General features: G+C 38.6%; 2 long non-coding RNA genes across 2 annotated transcripts in view; one reads left to right on the forward strand and one right to left on the reverse strand.

Moving 5' to 3' along the window:
- LOC129527433 (uncharacterized) overlaps positions 1-10,109 on the forward strand; it is an 88,548-nt gene extending 78,439 nt beyond the window's left edge. Inside the window, exons 5-6 of the long non-coding RNA XR_008672401.2 lie at positions 8,414-8,498; positions 10,081-10,109. This is a non-coding gene — a long non-coding RNA (uncharacterized lncRNA). The remainder of the gene's footprint in view (positions 1-8,413; positions 8,499-10,080) is intronic.
- The window catches only part of LOC129527434 (uncharacterized), a 124,469-nt gene that overhangs the window by 66,401 nt on the left and 38,352 nt on the right, over positions 1-19,716 (reverse strand). The window lies entirely within an intron of this gene.

Raw genomic sequence — 19,716 nt, forward strand, 5'->3', positions numbered from 1 at the left:
AATTTTAGTAGAGATGGGGTCTCGCCATGTTGGCCAGGCTGGTCTCAAACTCCTGACCTCAGGTGATCCACCAGCCTCAGTCTCCCAAAGTGCTGGGATTACAGGCATGAGCCACTGCACTCAGCCCATTCACACAATTTTTAAGCATAAAATTACATAAAGAATATACATATTAAATATTTTTTTAAATGCACTGTCACCATTTAAAGGAAATTCCACAAGGAAATTACATGTAGTGTTAGAAAACTTGGCAAAGTTTGATAACTAGATTTTGGATTCCAGATACTTTTAGATGAAGCTATATCAATGTTTCCATAATGCTTATACCCTTGGGTTCATACTGAGTAACAGCACTAAAAAATGTATGGTGCAATCACTCTGAAAACTAGCATTCAAGAAGTCAACAGCCATTATTCATGTGTACACATTCTCACATGCTAACAGTCTCTGATGACCAAGAGGAACCTCATCATTCAAACTGCAAAGATCAAAAAACTGGTTAAGCTTTTTACGTCCTGTATGAGAGATCTTTCCCTACCTTAAGGTTATGAAAATATTCTACTCTATCATGTTTTAGAAGGCTAATTATTTTTTCTTTCACATTCTATAATCTATGTAGAAATGTTATAGATGGTATAAGAATTTTTTCCATATGGCCAGCATCAATTATTAAAAAGATAAGTCCTTCCCAAGGCACTATACAAAGTCCTTAATACTCTGTTCCACTGGTCTATATGTTACTCTCAGGCCAATGCCTCACTGTTTTAATTAATATGACTTAAAATAAATTTTACTAACCACCTGAGCAGTTCTTCCCCCATGCTATGTTTTCCTTCAAGACTGTATTGACAATTCTTGTCCCTTTGCATTTACATATATATTTTGTAATCAACTTATCAATGTACATATTCACATATACATCTGCTGAATTGCTTATAAATCTATAGATGAATTAGGGGAGCTACATATTAGTGATATTGAGTCTTCCCACTGACCACCATCATATTACCTACTTTCTCTTAAGTCTTCTATAATTTCCTCTCAATAATGTTTTTCTTCTTGTGATCTTGCATATTTTTTACTGCTTCTAATTGATATTTTATGCTATCATAAACAGCATATTTTCAAATTTTTCTTTTCTGTTTGTTGTTACCCTATAGAAATACAACTGATTTTATCCACTGTATTGACTTTGCATCCAGCAATATTTCTATTAAGGACTGAATGTTTGTTTCCTCTCCTAAAATAACAATATGGGGATGGAGATAGGCCTTTGGGAGGTAAGCAGGGTTAGATGAGGCATGAGGGTGGGGGCCTCCACATGGGATTCGTGCCCTTATGAGAAGACACACCAGAGAGCTTACTCCCTCTCTCCCTGCCACATGGTGCCACATGGGGACACGACAAGGAAGGAAGCAAGCCCTCAACAAGAACTGAATTTGCCTTGATCTTGTGACTTCCCAGCCTCCAGAACTGCAAAAGTAAAAACTTCTGTTGTTTAAGACACCCAGTGTGCAGTATTTTGTTATGGCAACCTGAGCTAAGATTAATGCCAAAAATTATGTATTATTCCAGTAATTTATCTATAGATTCATTAGGAATTTCCTTTGTTTACAATCATATTTATCTGCAAATATGAGAGATTTCTTCCTGAGATCATATTTTGTTTACTTATATGCCTAAATGTATTGGGTATGTCCTCCATTCCAATGTCAAATACATATGGTGTTAGAAGGCAACGCTGTCTCATTTGCTGTATCAGAAAGATTTTTATAATTAAGTAGAATATTCTTTACACACATTCTTAGCACCGCGGTACTAAGCAGAATAATCTCCCCCAACACAAATGTTCATGTTCTAGTCCTCAGAACCTGTTACTACGTTATACCTCAAAGCAAAAGGGACTCTGCATATGTGATCAAGGTAAGGATCTTAAGATGGGGAGCTTGCCCTGGATTATTACCCAGATGGGCCCAGTGGAATCACTAGGGTCCTTTTAAGGGAAAGAGGGAGGTAGTAGGGCCAGAGTCAGGGAAGGTGCTGTGATGACAGATAAAAACGTTAGAGCGATGCTTCAAAACCGCACAACAACATGGAGACTGAACAACCTGCTCCTGAATGACCACTGGGTACATAACGAAATAAAGGCAGAAATAAAGATGTTCTTTGAAACCAATGAGAACAAAGACACAATGGACCAGAATCTCTGGGACACATGTAAAGCAGTGTGTAGAGGGAAATTTATAGCACTAAATGCCCACAAGAGAAAGCAGAAAACATCTAAAATCAACACCCTAACATCTCAATTAACAGAACTAGAGAAGCAAGAGCAAACAAATTCAAAAGCTAGCAGAAAGCAAGAAATAACTAAGATCAGAGCAAAACTGAAAGACATAGAGACACAAAAAACCCTTCAAAAAAATCACTGAAACCAGGAGCTGGTTTTTGGAAAAGATCAAAATTGATAGACTGCTAGCAAGGCTAATAAGGAAGAAAAGAGAGAAGAATCGAATAGACGTGATAAAAAAATGATAGAGGGGATATCACCACCGATCCCAAAGAAATACAAACTACCATCAGAGAATACTATCAACACCTCTACACAAATAAACTGGAACATCTAGAAGAAATAGGATAAATTCCTGGACACATACACCCTCCTAAGACCAAACCAGGAAGAAGTTGAATCTCTGAATAGACCAATAACAGGCTCTGAAATTGAGGCAATAATTAATAGACTACCAACCAAAAAAAGTCCAGGACCAGACAGATTCACAGCCGAATTCTACCAGAGGTACAAGGAGGAGCTGGTACCATTCCTTCTGAAACTATTCCAATGATTAGAAAAAGACGGAATCCTCCCTAACTCATTTTATGAGGCCAGCATCATCCTAATACCAAAGCGTAGCAGAGACACAACGAAAAAAGAGAATTTTAGACCAATATCCCTGATGAACATCAATGTGAAAAACCTCAATAAAATACTGGCAAACCGAATCCAGCAGCACATCAAAAAGTTTATCCACCACAATCAAGTCGGCTTCATCCCTGGGATGCAAGGCTGGTTCAACATACGCAAATCAATAAACGTAATCCATCACATAAACAGAACCAACAACAAAAACCACATGATGATCTCAATAGATGCAAAAAAGGCCTTCGACAAAATTCAACAGCCCTTCATCCTAAAAACTATCAATAAACTAGGTATTGATGGAAAACACTGCATTTTCTCACTCATAGGTGGGAAATGAATGAGAACACTTGGACACAGGGCGGGGAACATCACACACCGGGGCCTGTCGGAGGGTGTGGGGCTGGGGGAGGGATAGTATTAGGAGAAATATCTAATGTAAATAACGAGTTGATGGGTGTAGCAAACCAACACGGCACATGTATACCTAGGTAACAAACCTGTACGTTGTACACATGTACCCTAGAACTTAAAGTACAATTAAAAAAAACAAAAAAGGTTAGAGTGATGCAAGGACCATGAGCCGAGGAATGTAGGCAGCCTCTAACGCTTCAATAGGCAATGAAATACATTCTCCCCTGGAGCCTCTAGAAGGACACCGCTTGCCAGTGTCACCTATGTTGGCTTCAGGTCTCCTGTAAGAACCATAAGACAATAAGTTTTTGTTGTTTTAAGCCACTAGGTTTGTAGTTATTTGGTAGAGCAGCAGTAGAAAACATATATATGGCAGATTTTTTAAGTTCCTTTATTATCAATTTTCTGCTTCTGGTAAAAGCAGCATATAATTTTTCATCTTTATTTAGATAACATGGTAAAATACATTAATTGATTTTAAAATGTTAAACCATCTATATATTCCGGGAATAAACTCAATTGGCTAATATTATGTTAGGCTTATTATATATAACTGGCTTTTATTTGCAGGATTTTTTGTGGGGTTTTTTGGTATGAAGGTTCATAAGTGAGATTGGTCTGTGATGTTCCTTTCTCTAACTATTCTCACTAACTTGTACCACTTTATAAAGGAAGTTGAGGAGTATTCCCTATTTGTGTATTCTTCGGAAGAATATGTTTAAGTCTGATGCCATATACCCTAATCTAAGCATATATTAAACCACATGATTTGGCCCTTAGCTAAAGTGATAATTGTGTTGTTCAAATCTTCCTTCTTTTCCATCTGCTTCTAGCAGGTATTAAGAAAAGTGGGCTGGCCGGGTGCAGTGGCTCACGCCTGTAATGCCAGCACTTTGGGAGGCCTAGGCGGGCAGATCACGAGGTCAGGAGTTCAAGACCAGCCTGGCCAACATGGTGAAACCCCATCCCTACTAAAAATACAAAAATTAGTCAGGCGTGGTGGCAAGCACCTGTAATCCCAGCTACATGGGAGGCTGAGGCAGGAGAATTGCTTGAACCTGGGAGGTGGAGGTTGCAGTGAGCCAAGATTGCACCACTGCACTCCAGCCTGGGTGACAGAGCAAGACTCTGTCTCAAAAAAAAAAAAAAAACAGAAAAGAAAAATAGGCTAAAATCTCCTGCTATGTTTGTAATTTGCCTACTTCACCTTTTAGTTCAGTCAACTTCTGCTTTATATGGTTTGATGCTAGGTTAAATGGAGACAAATTTAGAATTGTTATCTCTTCCTAAGAATTGAATCTTTATATTACAAAGTATCTTTCTTTACCGGTAGTAGCACTTTTAGCTTTAAAGTCTCTGTATTTTCTGATATTTAAGACTTCTGAAAAGAAGTTATCTCTAAGCTGAAAGTTAAAGGATGGGAAGAAGTCTGTTGGGTAAACAGAGAGAAAAACCTCCACACAGCAAGGTGTGCTTGGTCCTGACAAGGTCCTGAAGGCAAAGGGAATACGGCTCTTTCATGGAACTGAAATATCTTTGCCATCTAAAATCTGTGAGTAAGAACAACAGTCTCCACCTTACACTCCTTCCTTGGTAACAGCCAGAGTCCTAATTTTGTTCTGGTATTCACTCTTCCAGGTGGTCAGGAAACACATGGTCTAGACCAAGAGCATAGATTATTATGGTTGCAAGACAATTGTAAGAATTCTCTTCCCCCAGCCAGTGGAATAGAATACAGGAGAAACTTTTAAAAAAGGTTTTCTCCTCTAATATCATCATGGGGAAAAAATCCAGATATCTGGAGCTGTAGCAACCACTTTGTAAGAATGAGGAAACTAGCCCTAGGACCAAGATAATACAATAAGACTGTCAGGCCCAAACAATAGAAAGAGCCTCTGTCCACACTAACACTGCTGACCTAGACCTGTGTCCAACTTTCTGCTTTATAAGCTTATAAACTTCTCATCGTTAGGAAATTTTTAGCTAAGTTTTTTCTGCTTCTTGCAACTGATGCAAGATCCTTACATACCACTTTTTGATTGTTTTTTAAAATTCCCAATGTTAAATAATAAGAGATTGCTGAAGAATATTTCCAAAATTGTATAATCTACACAAGAAAATATATATTTTTTACTGTTTCCCCATCCATTGATACATACATATTACATAATTGCCCAAAATATTTAGAAATGTAAATTTTACATTATCAAAAAATAGGCCTTATATAAAACGTAAATGGTAAATATATAACCATTTGTAAATGGTCAAATATATAACCATTCTATAATCCTTAAAAATTAATAGTCTTACAGTGATTCTATTTGAAAGTACAGTTTCCATGTCTGGTCTTGACAAAGGGAAAGTACAATATATTAAGAAATAAGACATAAAAATGAATGTAACTAAATCCCAGGAAAACAACCACACAAATGGCATACACACAATGCAGCCTAGAATGAGACATTTCAAAATTAAAGCTCTTATGGCTTTTCTGAGATTTTTAAACAAATTAGCAAGTATAAAAAGAAATTAAAATTTTTACATTTTTCATTATTTTCCACATTCAAACCTACACTTATTAACTTTTTATAGTTGTCCTATCAAATTTTGCATCATAATAGTTCAAAGGAGAAAATTATAGAAGAGTGAGACATACATTATCTAATAAGGTACTTATTCAACATACTAAAATTTCACAGTACGGAATTTTGAGAAATAAGGGATTAAACACACTGAGAAAAATTTTTTCCAGTTCCTATATGATCAAGCAGAAACCTTTGATTTTTTAAACTATAATCAAGAAAATAAAGATAAAATATTTCTAATAATGGATATGCACTGCTAACTAGGTTAACATTATGTTAACTAAGTAAATAGTTGGGCAATTCTCTAGGCAAATTAAGCAGAGTTTACTTTTCCTCCTATTACATACACAATTATATAACACAAGAGTTGTTAGCAGGTCAAATGTTTCAATATATAAAAGAAAGCATTCTAATTCCTATAAAAACCACATCAAATGTGCTCACTGAAAATTCAGAATAAATTATATTCATGAAAGACACTAAAGTTACAAACGAATACATTCATTTATCAGGGAAAATGAAGCAAGAGTTGTAAACCTCCACTGCAAGGTGTTAGGAAGCAGAAATTTCATTATTTCTTCAGCCCGAAATGTAACCTTTATAGATGTCTTCTTCACAAGAAACATCTGCGGGTATTAAAAAGGAAGATATCCAGAAGAGTCCTCTCCAGAAGAAATTTTAAAAGACCTATTTTTTAATTGCCCACATATAGTAACTATAAACCATGAATGACATCTAAAAACAAACAAACAACAATAACAAAACTAGCTAATGGCATCTGAGATCATCAAATGTGGGAAGATTCTGGAAGGGAAGTGACACTTGCAATAAAGATAAAGGAATAGCTCTAGTGAATTTCCTAATTTTTATGAATTTGCAAGCTCCACAGATACCAAAATCTCCAATAGAAAACCCATTGTCTTACTGGCTTGAAAAACCAAAGGACAGAGTTTAAGGCAACCATAGCTATTGGAAATGAGGTTGGCAATAATAGTGAATCCCAGCAAAGAGACAGACCTAGAGAAGATGATGCATAAATTCTGTGTATAAACTCTGCCCAAATCTCTGGCTGACATTTAAACCAGACTAAGACTAAAACAAATGAAGTATGATTTCAGTTACCACCCATGAGTCTGAGTTTGCAGTCTGAGTCACCAAAATTAATTTTTTACCCAGGGGGAAAAAAAAAAACCATTGTTGGAACAAATGTAACAGAATCCAGGAAAACAAAAACAAAACAAAACAAAACAAAAAAAACCACATGATCCATTTTCAGAAGAAAATCAATGAAGAGTGACCCCTGACCCTGAGTAGACCCAGATGTTGAAATTAGCAGAGAAGGATCTTCAACCAGCTGCTATAAGTTTCATCAAGGTTATACAGAAAAATATGCCCATGATGAATGAAAAGAATATCATCAGAAAAAAATCTGTTGTAAAAAAGAATCTAATAAAAATTCTAAAACTAAAAAACATCATACGGATATAAAATCGACATTGTTAAGCAGCAAATGGGTTTAGCAGATTGGTAATGACAGAGTCAGTAAAGACTTTCCTGTAAAGATACAGCGATAAAAACTACTGAATCTGAGGAATGGAGAGAAAATGTATCAAACAAAATGAAGAGATCTTAAGAACCTGTGGGACAATATTATAACATTCTTGTAATTGGGCTCCCAGAGAAGAAAAAAAGAGAGACAGAGAGAGAGAATGAGGCAGAAGACATATATTTCCCTAAAAGGATATAAGTCATAAATCTACAGATTCATAAAGGTCAGCAAATCCCAAACAGGATAAATACAAAGAAAGCCACACATAGGCATGTCAGTCAAATGACCATCAACAATGAAGAAAATCACCTAATTGTTGGCTGGTCCACTATTTACTATATGACATTCACAGTCTTCCTACTTACTATCATGTCTGGCCATGATGCTTCTGGTATTTGTACAGTCCAGAATCTTGCCCTAAGGATGTCAAATTACTGTATTCTCTTTCTTAACCAATTTTTCCCTTAACCTCATAGGTTAGCATTTAGGGCTGAGTGGTTAATGGAGAAAACACTAAATTGGACTCCCCTTGGTTTATATTTCTTGCCACATTACCGAAAAAGGACTAACTAACTCTGCGGATTAGGCACAGAACTGTAGATTAAATATCAGGATAGTCAGTATAGCACAGTGGTTATTAGGCTGGGGTTTAGAGTCAAGTGTGTTTAAATCTTAGTTTTGTGATTTTCTTAGCTGCCTCAAAATCATGCCCCAAAATACCTACTATGATTCCTGTTATGAAGATTAAATGCTTAGCACTGTCCCTGGCACAGAGAAATGCCCAATACTTGCTTGAAATTAATACTCATCATTGTAATTTTTCAGTTTAAAGAAAAGACCAAAGCATTCCACTTTATTTTTAATAATTAATACATCTAATCATTAACATGTCATAAATGAATGTAAGACATCATCAATGTAAGATAAGATTTTATTTTATGTTCCACACAGAAAGAAAGAATGTTGCCAGCTGAACCAAAACATTCTACTGCTTGTATGTCACCATATAAGAAACATATGTCTCCTGATTCCAGAGGTAATAACAAGTACATCTTATTAAATAAGACACATATAACTCCTTCAATTATCACAAATTAAGCTCTACAAGATAGATACTATTATCCCTAATTTTCAAGTGAAGAAATTGAGGTCCACAAAGTTAAGTAAGTCCCTAAATTACAAAGGTGGTAAACAGTAAGGCAGGATTCAAAGGCAGGCAAACTGGTTTCAGAGCTCTTGCTATTAGCCACTGCATATGTAAGTACCTCTGTTTTTCTTGAGTTCCATCTTTTTATTAACTTTGAATGTTCACCAATACCACAAGCCTCAAATCTGCACAAGAATAATGTCAGACTCTGACAGATGTAAAAGAGGGCCATTCCATGCTGTGAGATACAAAATGTGGTATCTATTATTTATTACAAATTTCAACACAAGAGACCATGGTTTTCAACCCTGGCTACCCATCAGAATCACTTCAGGTGCTTAAAAAAATCATAGATGCCAGGAAATAACCCCAGACTTACTAAATCAAAATCTCCAGGATTGGAATATAGAGATATGCACATACTTTAATGCTCCAAAAGTCACTCTGCCACATGGCTGGACTTGAGGACCAATCAATCTTGACCAACCAATCTTGTTTTAGAGTAATTTTTTTTCCATTGGTATACTCTCTGTTACTCTTACTACCATTAATCTGCAACCAGGTAATAAAAAGTTCACTCTACACCAACCAAAAGTGTTCTGATGTTAATATGATCTTAATTTAACCTCATTATATTTTTTAAAATAAAAAAAATGTATTACTGGTATATTTGAGACTGCTGAGAAAGGGAATTTCCATTTCTGTATAAATACAGCATTACTGCCCATTTAATATGAATACACTGAAATGATCAAAATGTGGCAGTTCCTAGCCTGATGAGGAAAATGAAACAAAGTGCTTTTGAATAAAACAATGTCTTTGTCAAACTACCACCTCAGTGACAAACACTGAAAGTGCCTGCTTGGTAATGCCTTCCCAGGCCACCAGCCTTACTTCCTAAGGACATCATCCCTCTCTCAACCACAGCACATGGCAAAATACAGTGATGTGCTTCTGTGTTTATCTCACCCACTGATACTATCATGAGACCCTCCCAGGGAGAGATCTCATGATAATATCTTCTATATGTAGTTCAGTGTCAGAACAGAGTAGAAACTCAACAAATAAGTACTAAATGAATGAACAAATTCTTCCTCTAATTCATACTTCACACTTACATCAGTGTTTTACATATATGTACACACATATTTTTAATAGAACTTAATTTCCCCAACTTCTTCTTTTTCCAAGTACATCTCTAGGTGAAAACCTCACACTTTAATTGCCTGTAATGTTGAATTACTCATGTCTTTGTTACACAGTCTTGCCAAGAAATTAACAATTCCACCAATATCTCTTCTCAAAATCATACTCTTCCTTCAAAACACAAATTAAACTGCATCTCTTCCATTTAAACTTGCCTGACTCCCTCAAATAAAGTGTCACTTTAATCATCTGCTATAGTAAAATTGAAGAAATAAATGCAGGGAAGTATGGAGAAATAATTCATGGAATTCTTTTTATTTTTCAGAGTACTGGGGATCAATATCGGACTACAGCCACACTGTCCAGCAGAACTTTCTGTGGTAATAGAAATATTCTGTATCAATGCTGTCCAATAGCCACATGTGGCTAATGAGTACTTAACACGTAGCTAGTGAAGTTTAAGGGCTAAATTTTTCATTTCATTTGGCTTTAATTAATTAAAATATAAATCAAAATAGTGCACATGACAACCACCTTGGGCAGCACAGGTCTAGAGGCACTTCGGGGTACACCACAGAGAAACATCTCCAGCCTCAACCCACTCAATCTTTATATTAGCATTAATACCTCACATCAAGTGTTTCAATGATAAAAAGCTGAAAAGGGGCTAGGCACAGTGGCTCATGCCTATAATCCCAGCACTTTGGAAGGCCAAGGCAGGCGGATCACTTGAGTCAGGGTCTGAGACCATTCTGGCCAACATGATGAAACCCTGTCTCCACTAAAAATACAAAAATCAGCCAGGCGTGGTGGCATGTACCTGTAATTCCAGCTACTGAGGAGAATCACTTGAACCTGGGAGGCAGAGGTTGCAGTGAGCCAAGATGGCATCACTGCACTCCAGCCTATGTGACAGAGTAAGACTCAAAAAAAAAAAAAAAAAGCTGAAAAGAGAAGTTAATGCATTAGAAGGAGGAAAAATGTCCCTAAAAAAGATACTGGTGCCAAGATACCAGTACCAGTGGTATCTAGCACATTTAATAAAAATGAGTAAAAAGAGACTAAAACACCAAACCCCCAAAACAAGCCAAAACCCTCATGAGAGTGTAGAGCTATCCGAAGGTAGAAAAGAATATCTTGAGAGGTAGAGAGTTCCATATAACCCAAGATGTTCAAGAATCTCTCCAACTACCATATTCAGGATTCCTGGGAAGGGATGTGGAGCCTGGGGGCAATGTGTGGAATAGCAACCACCAAAGTCTAAGCGTGGAAGTCCAGCAGAGATCAACGGAGTCAAGACAGAAGAATCTGCTTTTCTAAATATTGTCATGTGAGTCAGAGCGACGGCTGCGAAGGAGATCCAGACCTTCCGACCCTCCGATCCATTCTGCCCACTAGACTAGGGGCATCCATCACACATTTCAAAGTTGTTTAAAAGGTCCTAGATTTCAGCTAAAATTGCTGGCAGTGATGTCCATTAAACATGTCATCAGGCCAGGTGGCACCTGTAATCCCAACAATTTGGGGGGCCAAGGTGAGCAGATTGCCTGAGTTCAGGAGTTCAACACCAGCCTGGCCAACATGGTGAAACCCCATCTCTATTAAAAACACAAAAATTAGCTGGGTGTGGTGGCGGGTGCCTGTAATCCCAGCTACTTGGAAGGCTAAGCCAGGAGAATCTCTTGAACCTGGGAGGTGGAGGTTATAGTGAGCCGAGATCACGCCTCTGCACTCCAGCCTGGGCGACAGAGCGAGCCTCTGTCTCAAAAAAAAAAAAAAAAAAAAAAAAAAAAGTCATCATGCCCAGCGTTTCTTTATGAACCCAAAAGAAGTGTATATTTGAAAATATGTAATTTATTTGAACTATTGTTTTTTTAATTTGAGGCATATTAAAAATCTGATTAGAATATTAGAAAATATTTCACAGTTTTGCCTACAGAGCTCATTATCATCCCCTTAAGTGATGTTTTAGAAAATTATTCACTTATTTAGCAAGACTTAAAAATGCACTACTGTTCAACTCCTAAAGAAAAAAAATGTATTTAATCCTTAAATACTTTTTAAACTTACCAACCCCAAATATATAATAAATAATTCTGATAGAGTGAAGCTCAGAGACACTGGCCCCCACAAATTTGCATAGTAATAAATATAATCTTCTAAATGAAAGTAGGACTGCCCCATTCTCAACCTTGGTATTAGAATCTACCTTTTGAATTTCTTTACATTTATGAAATAAGCTTTATTAACGAAATGACAACAAATAATATAACCACATTTTCAAAATAAAAAAAATACATAAGCAAATAATAAACCTCCCTCATTTTTTCACTAAGCTACGTTTTCCTTTCTTCAAAACTGTTCTCTGTTGTCATTAAACCACAGAAGGGACATCAGTGACACAAACACCGACGTTTGATAGGTGAAAAACTGACTGGGATCACTTGTCCAGCCTCCCAAGCAAGGCGACCCTAGCGTACTGTTCCCGGGTCCCTGCATTCTCTGCCCCTCTGCTCCACACTGCTCATCACAACTGCCTTGCTGCTTTGACTCCAGAAGAGGCCTCCATGATGCTCGTTTTTCGTTTTTTTGTTTCCTTTTTTCCTTAAATACACAACAGGAAGCACAGCTTGAATATTCATATTTTATTTTAAAGTTCTTGAAAACAGCAAAACAAAATGAAGCTAGCTTTGAAGTGCTGTGATGACACAGAAAATCTCCTTTCATTCATTCAAATCATGATGATTGGGCACTTACGATGGGCCATCACCATTTGAGACACCATTCTAGCTTATCCATTCTAGGAGGTGCTACACAGATAAAAATCTCTGCCTTAATGGACCTCTTATACTTTAGTGTGGGAAGAATAAACAACAGATAAGTGAAATATGTAGAGTACGTTAGATAGTGATAAATGCTATGGAGAAATGTAAAAGCAGAGAAAAGGATGAGGTATGAGCAGACTGCATGTCAAACAGGGTGAGGGAACACGTCACTGAGAGGTGACCAAAAAGAAAGAAGGGGGCCGGGCGTGGTGACTCACACCTGTAATCCCAGCACTTTGGGAGGCCGAGGTGGGTGGATCACGAGATCAAGAACATCCTGGCCAACATGGTGAAACCCTGTCTCTACCAAAAACACAAAAATTAGCTGGGCGTGGTGGCAGGCGCCTTTAATCCCAGCTACTTGGGAGGCTGAGGCAGGAGAATCGCTTGAACCTGGGACATGGAGGTTGCGGTGAGCCAAGATCCCGCCACTCCAGCCTGGCAACAGAGCAAGACTCCATCTTAGAAAAAAAAAAAAAAAAAAAAGAAAGGGAAAGGGAAAGAAAAGAAAAGAAGCAAGTTGTGAAGGCGTCTGGGAGCAGAAGGCCGTGAGGCAGAAGCACGGATGCTGTGTCCTGGGTCTGCAAGAAGGCCAGTGTGGCTGCCACCCTGCACCCGAGGTCATAGAGGAAAAGGACGGGAAACGAAGGTGGAACCAGACCCTGGAAACCCTTGCAGAACAGACTAGCTGCTTGTTCACCGCCTTTACCACCCACCATCCTCACTCACACCCTGTCTCCCTGAACCTCACACATCTGAGATGAGATGAAATCAAGTAAGAAGTCATTACGGTATTTTGAAAAAAAGAGGAAAACATTTTTCCATGAATTGGCAGTTTCCCCAAATCTATCCTCAGGTGTATGAAAATCAGTATTAAAGATCTGAGGTGGGCCAGGCATGGTGGCTCATGCCCGTAATCCCAACGCTTTGGGAGGTTGAGGCAGTCGGATCACTTGAGGCCAGGACTTGGAGACCAACTTGGCCAACATGGCAAAACCCTATCTCTACTAAAAATACAAAAAAACTAGCCGGGCATGGTGGTGCACGCTTGTAACCCCAACTACTCAGGAGACAGAGGCACAAGAAATGCTTGAACCTCGGAGGCGGAGGTTGCAGTGAGCCAAGATTGTGTCACTGCACTCCAGCCTGGGTGACAGAGCAAGACTCTGTCTCAAAAAAAAAAAAAAAAAAAAAATCTGAAGTGGTTACCAACCCTCATTATTTGAAACTACCTCAGTTGGAATGATCATTACAGATGCTTATTATAGCCCCAAATAAAACAATAGGAGACTAGAGGGTAGAGGAAGAAATATGTGTGTTGACATAAATTTTATCTCATTAGTCATTATTTATCTTTACAATACATTAAAAGGATTCAAATGTTTTTACAGCTTTGAATTCTGACTTTAAAACCTGAAATCCTAAGCCACAGCAAGGTAGTTGCCCTGGATTATATCCTAGTGCTACAAGTTTGGCAGCTGAATAAAATTGAGAACTATATGTTAATCATTCACTCAATATTTTCTTGACCACAATTATGCCTAGATCAGCACAAGAAACCAAAGAAAGCCTGCCAGCAATATTCCCTGCAGCAGGCCCTGAGGCAATTTTCCCATCTGTGGTCACAGGAGGGGGAAGCTTCTTAGTGGCCCAAGAGAAGCATCTACCTGAGGCGCTGGATGGGCACCTGAGAGTCCTGCATGGTTGCATGCAGCAGTCGCTCTTCTGGGGCATTGTCTCCCTTCAATAAACAGATCTATCTACTGCAAAATCTCATAGAACGCTACAAGTAGGTCCAACTCAAAAACAAAATTCAGACTGCATAAGGGATCGTTCTGCATTGCTGACCTGAAACATTTGTGCCTTGTGACAAAAACTAGGAAGAGGGATCCCATACACTTAAGATCGCTGGGACTGACGTGGATATCTGTAAAGATGCCAAGAAGAACCGTGACAGATATATTGTCACTCTGCAATAAAATTAGAAAAAAAAATCCTCTTGCCGTAATGTATATATACATAAACTGTATCCAAAAATATGTGGCTGGTAAAATTTTAAAGCCAATCATTCTTCCTTCATTCATTCAAAAAAACAAAACTCAAGATACAAAAATAGCCATTTTCTTTGTTGATCCAAACCACCAAGTTTTAAATGTCAATGCCTTGATTTTATCTTAAAAAGAAGTTAATAGCATTAGTCTAAAACCTGTATTCAGAGATAAATCATAATAGAAAGGAACAACTGGCAACAAAAAGACTGGAGTTTTAAAATTCTCATGACTACCTGTGATTTGGGACAAATTAATTAATGTTTCTGAGGCTCAGTTCATTTACCTATAAAATGAAGCTAGTAACAGCTCTTTCTCACTTGTAAGGGTTGGAGATATCATACACAAAGCATCTAGCTCTCCGTGAACAGTAGCTACGGCATTACTGCTACCAATCTGTGTTAGAATTTGCTTTTGGTGAGATCCTATAGACAGGGCATTTGCTATGATGAGCCAGAGATACAAATTGTGGCACACAAGCCCAGGACAAGGTTTCTGTTTGTCTGCTTCATTGCTACCTCCCCAATGCATGGCACAGTGCCTGAAACTTTAAAGGTATCAAATAAAGATATTTTTATTGAAAAGTAAGAAAAAAAGATAAATCACTACCCTTGTGGAGTATTATAATAAACCTCAAATTTGGGATTGGCCTATCACTTCCTGCTGTAATAGTATACTCTGGTACTTCTGGTACTGAAGATATCTAATCAGCAAAAGTTTTAATTTCTTAAGGAATTCATTTACCTGAAACGGTAAGATCTGTTGTATTTTTTCAATTTGTAAGTAAATACATGTCAAGACATTCTGTGTGTGCCCAAAAGGCCAAGAAATCACAAAGCACAAATATTCACAACCATAAACACAGTGGCTGTATTCCTCATAATGGGAAACTATGTAAAAACAAACCAAACCAAACCATAATAAATTCTAAGTATAATATTAATGCCAAAATGAAACTATAATAAATATTAATATGTAAAATGTTTAAGAAACTGCTAACACTACAGTTAAAACCTTTATGAGGCTAGCTCTCACAGGCATGTTCCAAACTCAATAAAAGAGGTGAATGCCACAATGGCTGTCAGAAACATACAAGTCAAAACACAATCTAGAGGGAACAAAGCATTCGTGGAGCCCAAGGTCTCGGCAGCCCTAAATAATATCCCACCTGTCATTATGTCAAACAATTTGGCCCACTTCCATAACAAGACAAAAGTCACTTTTGTTGCATGTCAAATGTGCGGAGAGAACGAGCCAGAAAAAGCTGTTTGAAGGATAGAAGTACTATGAGCAGTTTAAAAGAACAGCAATAAATAAAACTTGTTAATGCCCCTAACACTGCTAGTCAAAAATAGTCATGAATTAACAGATGTTACTAGTATAACTACATGCCCAAGTGACGGGCAAATTGAGTTATCTAAATAGGTGATCTACAAATAAAGATATGAAGAATGAATAATTAATAACAGACCATGTGGAAAAGAGATCTCACACATTTAAAACACCAACAAAAGGCACCCAATAAAACAGCTTTCAGAATACAAAGAGTAGATCTCACATTTTCATCACCTGAAAAGTAGACCCTGCATAAGTTATGTTTTCATTGATCCAAGTGATACTAAAAGTTTAGAGAAGTACTTCAGAATTTTTAAAAATTAAACTTTGTTAATAATCACAAATTATAAATGTAATTACTATATTTTTCAGTTTATCAAATTTAGTAAAATTATTTTGGAAATGAGAATAAGAAATAAGGCCAATAGAAGGTTTACAAAAAACCGAAGTGTGGGAGGAGGAAGAGCAGAGGGAGAGAAAAAGTATATTCTGACCAATCATGCTTACATACTTGATGCAAAATCCTTCTTGACTGAATACTTTCCCATTATTTTTGTCCCTGGGGCTTCCTGACAGAGACACTGTGTCCATGTGAAGGGAAAACCTGTTTTTTCCCCCACCTAGGATCCCAAAGGACCTCCTCCCCGATTCCCCACAATTTCTTCTATATTACCCACGCCCCTTCATCCCACTCTGGCCAAGTCACCCAGGCTCCTGCAGCCCTGTTGCTGACAGTTAGACTTCCCGACACAAGGCCTGATGTTGAGGTGAGGGCAGCCTGGTCAGTTAATGAAGCTGGCATGGGGAGAAGAAAGGAAGCCCTTTTCAGAAAACCTAGGCTGATTTCGTATGAGCTGATTCTTTGGGGATGCCACAAGAGACCACTTAAAGAGTGCTTTTGGGGAGGGAGATGTCATTCTAAGCATTTCACTTATATTCCTATAAACTTCACAATAACCCAACAGTACTGTTATGGATAAGGAAGCTGGGAACAAAAAAGTTAAGCAGCTTGCCCAATGTCACAAAAATCAGCACGTGGCACAGAAAGGGCTCAAACCCAGACCATCTAGCCCCAGTCCACACATCCAAACCACTCACCCTACTGCCCTGAAACTCTTTTCTCTGAAATCCTATTTAGAACCTAGAAGCAGCAAACTACACAAGTAAAATTTGGGTATAAACAATTATTTACTAGGATTCTTATAATATTTATTTGATTACATATTGACATAAATCTCATAATCAATAGATTAGGAGGAAAGCAAAACAACTCAAAATAAAACTATAAAGTCATGAAAAATCCAGGCTCTTGAAGACAAAGTGGTTGTGATGTTTTATCTCTCTGGGTTTCAGAGGGGACAGAGAAATCAATCAATCAACTTTAAATGGCTTTTGGATCAAAACAAGTAATGGAAAATATAACATGAGACAGTCATGGTGTGTTAGTCCATTTTCATGTTGCTATAAAGAAACACCGGAGACTGGGTAATTTATTTATTAGACACTCAGAATGGAGACCTCAGGGCAGAATTTGGCACCATTTTGTGCCGTGGACCTCTCTGGCAATATAGGAAGCATGCGGACCCTTTTCCAGGATAATGTTTTTAAAGACACAAAATAAATTTGTACATAACATTACAAAGGAACTAAATCATACTGAAAAACCATTATCGAGGGAGGAGCCAATATGGCCAAATAGGAACAGCTCCGATCTACAGCTCCCAGCAAGAGTGAGGCAGAAGACGGGTGATTTCTGCATTTCCATCTGAGGTACCAGGTTCATCTCACTAGGGAGTGCCAGACAGTGGGCACAGGTCAGTGGGTGCAGCGCACCGTACACGAGCTGAAGCAGGGCGAGGCATTGCCTCACTCGGGAAGTGCAAGGGGTCAGGGAGTTCCCTTTCTTGATCAAAGAAAGGGGTGACAGATGGCACCTGGAAAATCGGGTCACTCCCACCCGAATACTACGCTTTTCCGATGGGCATAAAAAACGGCGCACCAGGAGATTATATCCCACACATGGCTCCGAGGGTCCTACACCCACGGAGTCTTGTTGATTGCTAGCACAGCAGTCTGAGATCAAACTGCAAGGTGGCAGCGAGGCTGGGGGAGGGGCACCCGCCATTGCCCAGGCTTGCTTAGGTAAATAAAGCAGCCAGGAAGCTCCAACTGGGTGGAGCCTACCACAGCTCAAAGAGGCCTGCCTGCCTCTGTAGGCTCCATCTCTGGGGGCAGGGCACAGACAAACAAAAAGACAGCAGTAACTTCTGCAGACTTAAATGCCCCTGTCTGACAGCTTTGAAGAGAGCAGTGGTTCTCCCAGCACGCAGCTGGAGATCTGAAGACAGGCAGACTGCCTCCTCAAGTGGGTCCCTGACCCCTGACCCCCGAGCAGCCTAACTTGGAGGCACCCCCCAGCAGGGGCAGACTGACACCTCACACAGCCCGGTACTCCAATAGACCTGCAGCTGAGGGTCCTGTCTGTTAGAAGGAAAACTAACAGAAAGGACATCCACACCAAAAACCCATCTGTACATCACCATCATCAAAGACCAAAAGTAGATAAAACCACAAAGATGGGGAAAAAACAGAGCAGAAAAACTGGAAACTCTAAAAAGCAGAGCGCCTCTCCTCCTCCAAAGGAACGCAGTTCCTCACCAGCAACGGAACAAAGCTGGACTGAGAATGACTTTGACGAGCTGAGAGAAGAAGGCTTCAGATGATCAAATTACTCCGAGCTATAGGAGGAAATTCAAACCAAAGGCAAAGAAGTTAAAAACTTTGAAAAAAATTTAGAAGAATGTATAACTAGAATAACCAATACAGAGAAGTGCTTAAAGGAGCTGATGGAGCTGAAAACCAAGGCTCGAGAACTACGTGAAGAATGCAGAAGCCTCAGGAGCCAATGTGATCAACTGGAAGAAAGGGTATCAGCGATGGAAGATGAAATGAATGAAATGAAGCGAGAAGGGAAGTTTAGAGAAAAAAGAATAAAAAGAAACGAGCAAAGCCTCCAAGAAATATGGGACTATGTGAAAAGACCAAATCTATGTCTGATTGGTGTACCTGAAAGTGAAGGGGAGAATGGAACCAAGTTGGAAAACACTCTGCAGGATATTATCCAGAAGAGCTTCCCCAATCTAGCAAGGCAGGGCAACATTCAGGTTCAGGAAATACAGAGAACGCCACAAAGATACTCCTCGAGAAGAGCAACTCCAAGACACATAACTGTCAGATTCACCAAAGTTGAAATGAAGGAAAAAATGTTAAGGGCAGCCAGAGAGAAAGGTCAGGTTACCCTCAAAGGGAAGCCCATCAGACTAACAGCGGATCTCTCGGCAGAAACTCTACAAGGCAGATGAGAGTGGGGGCCAATATTCAACATTCTTAAAGAAAAGAATTTTCAACCCAGAATTTCATATCCAGCCAAACTAAGCTTCATAAGTGAAGGAGAAATAAAATACTTTACAGACAAGCAAATGCTGAGATTTTGTCACCACCAGGCCTGCCCTAAAAGAGCTCCTGAAGGAAGTGCTAAACATGGAAAGGAACAACCAGTACCAGCCGCTGCAAAATCATGCCAAAATGTAAAGACCATCAAGACTAGGAAGAAACTGCATCAACTAACGAGCAAAATAACCAGTTAACATCATAATGACGGGATCAAATTCACACAAAACAATATTAACCTTAAATGTAAATGGACTAAATGCTCCAATTAAAAGACACAGACTGGCAAATTGGATAAAGAGT

The sequence above is a fragment of the Gorilla gorilla genome, chromosome 18, assembly GCF_029281585.2.
Source record: "Gorilla gorilla gorilla isolate KB3781 chromosome 18, NHGRI_mGorGor1-v2.1_pri, whole genome shotgun sequence".
Taxonomy (NCBI): Eukaryota; Metazoa; Chordata; class Mammalia; order Primates; family Hominidae; genus Gorilla; species Gorilla gorilla.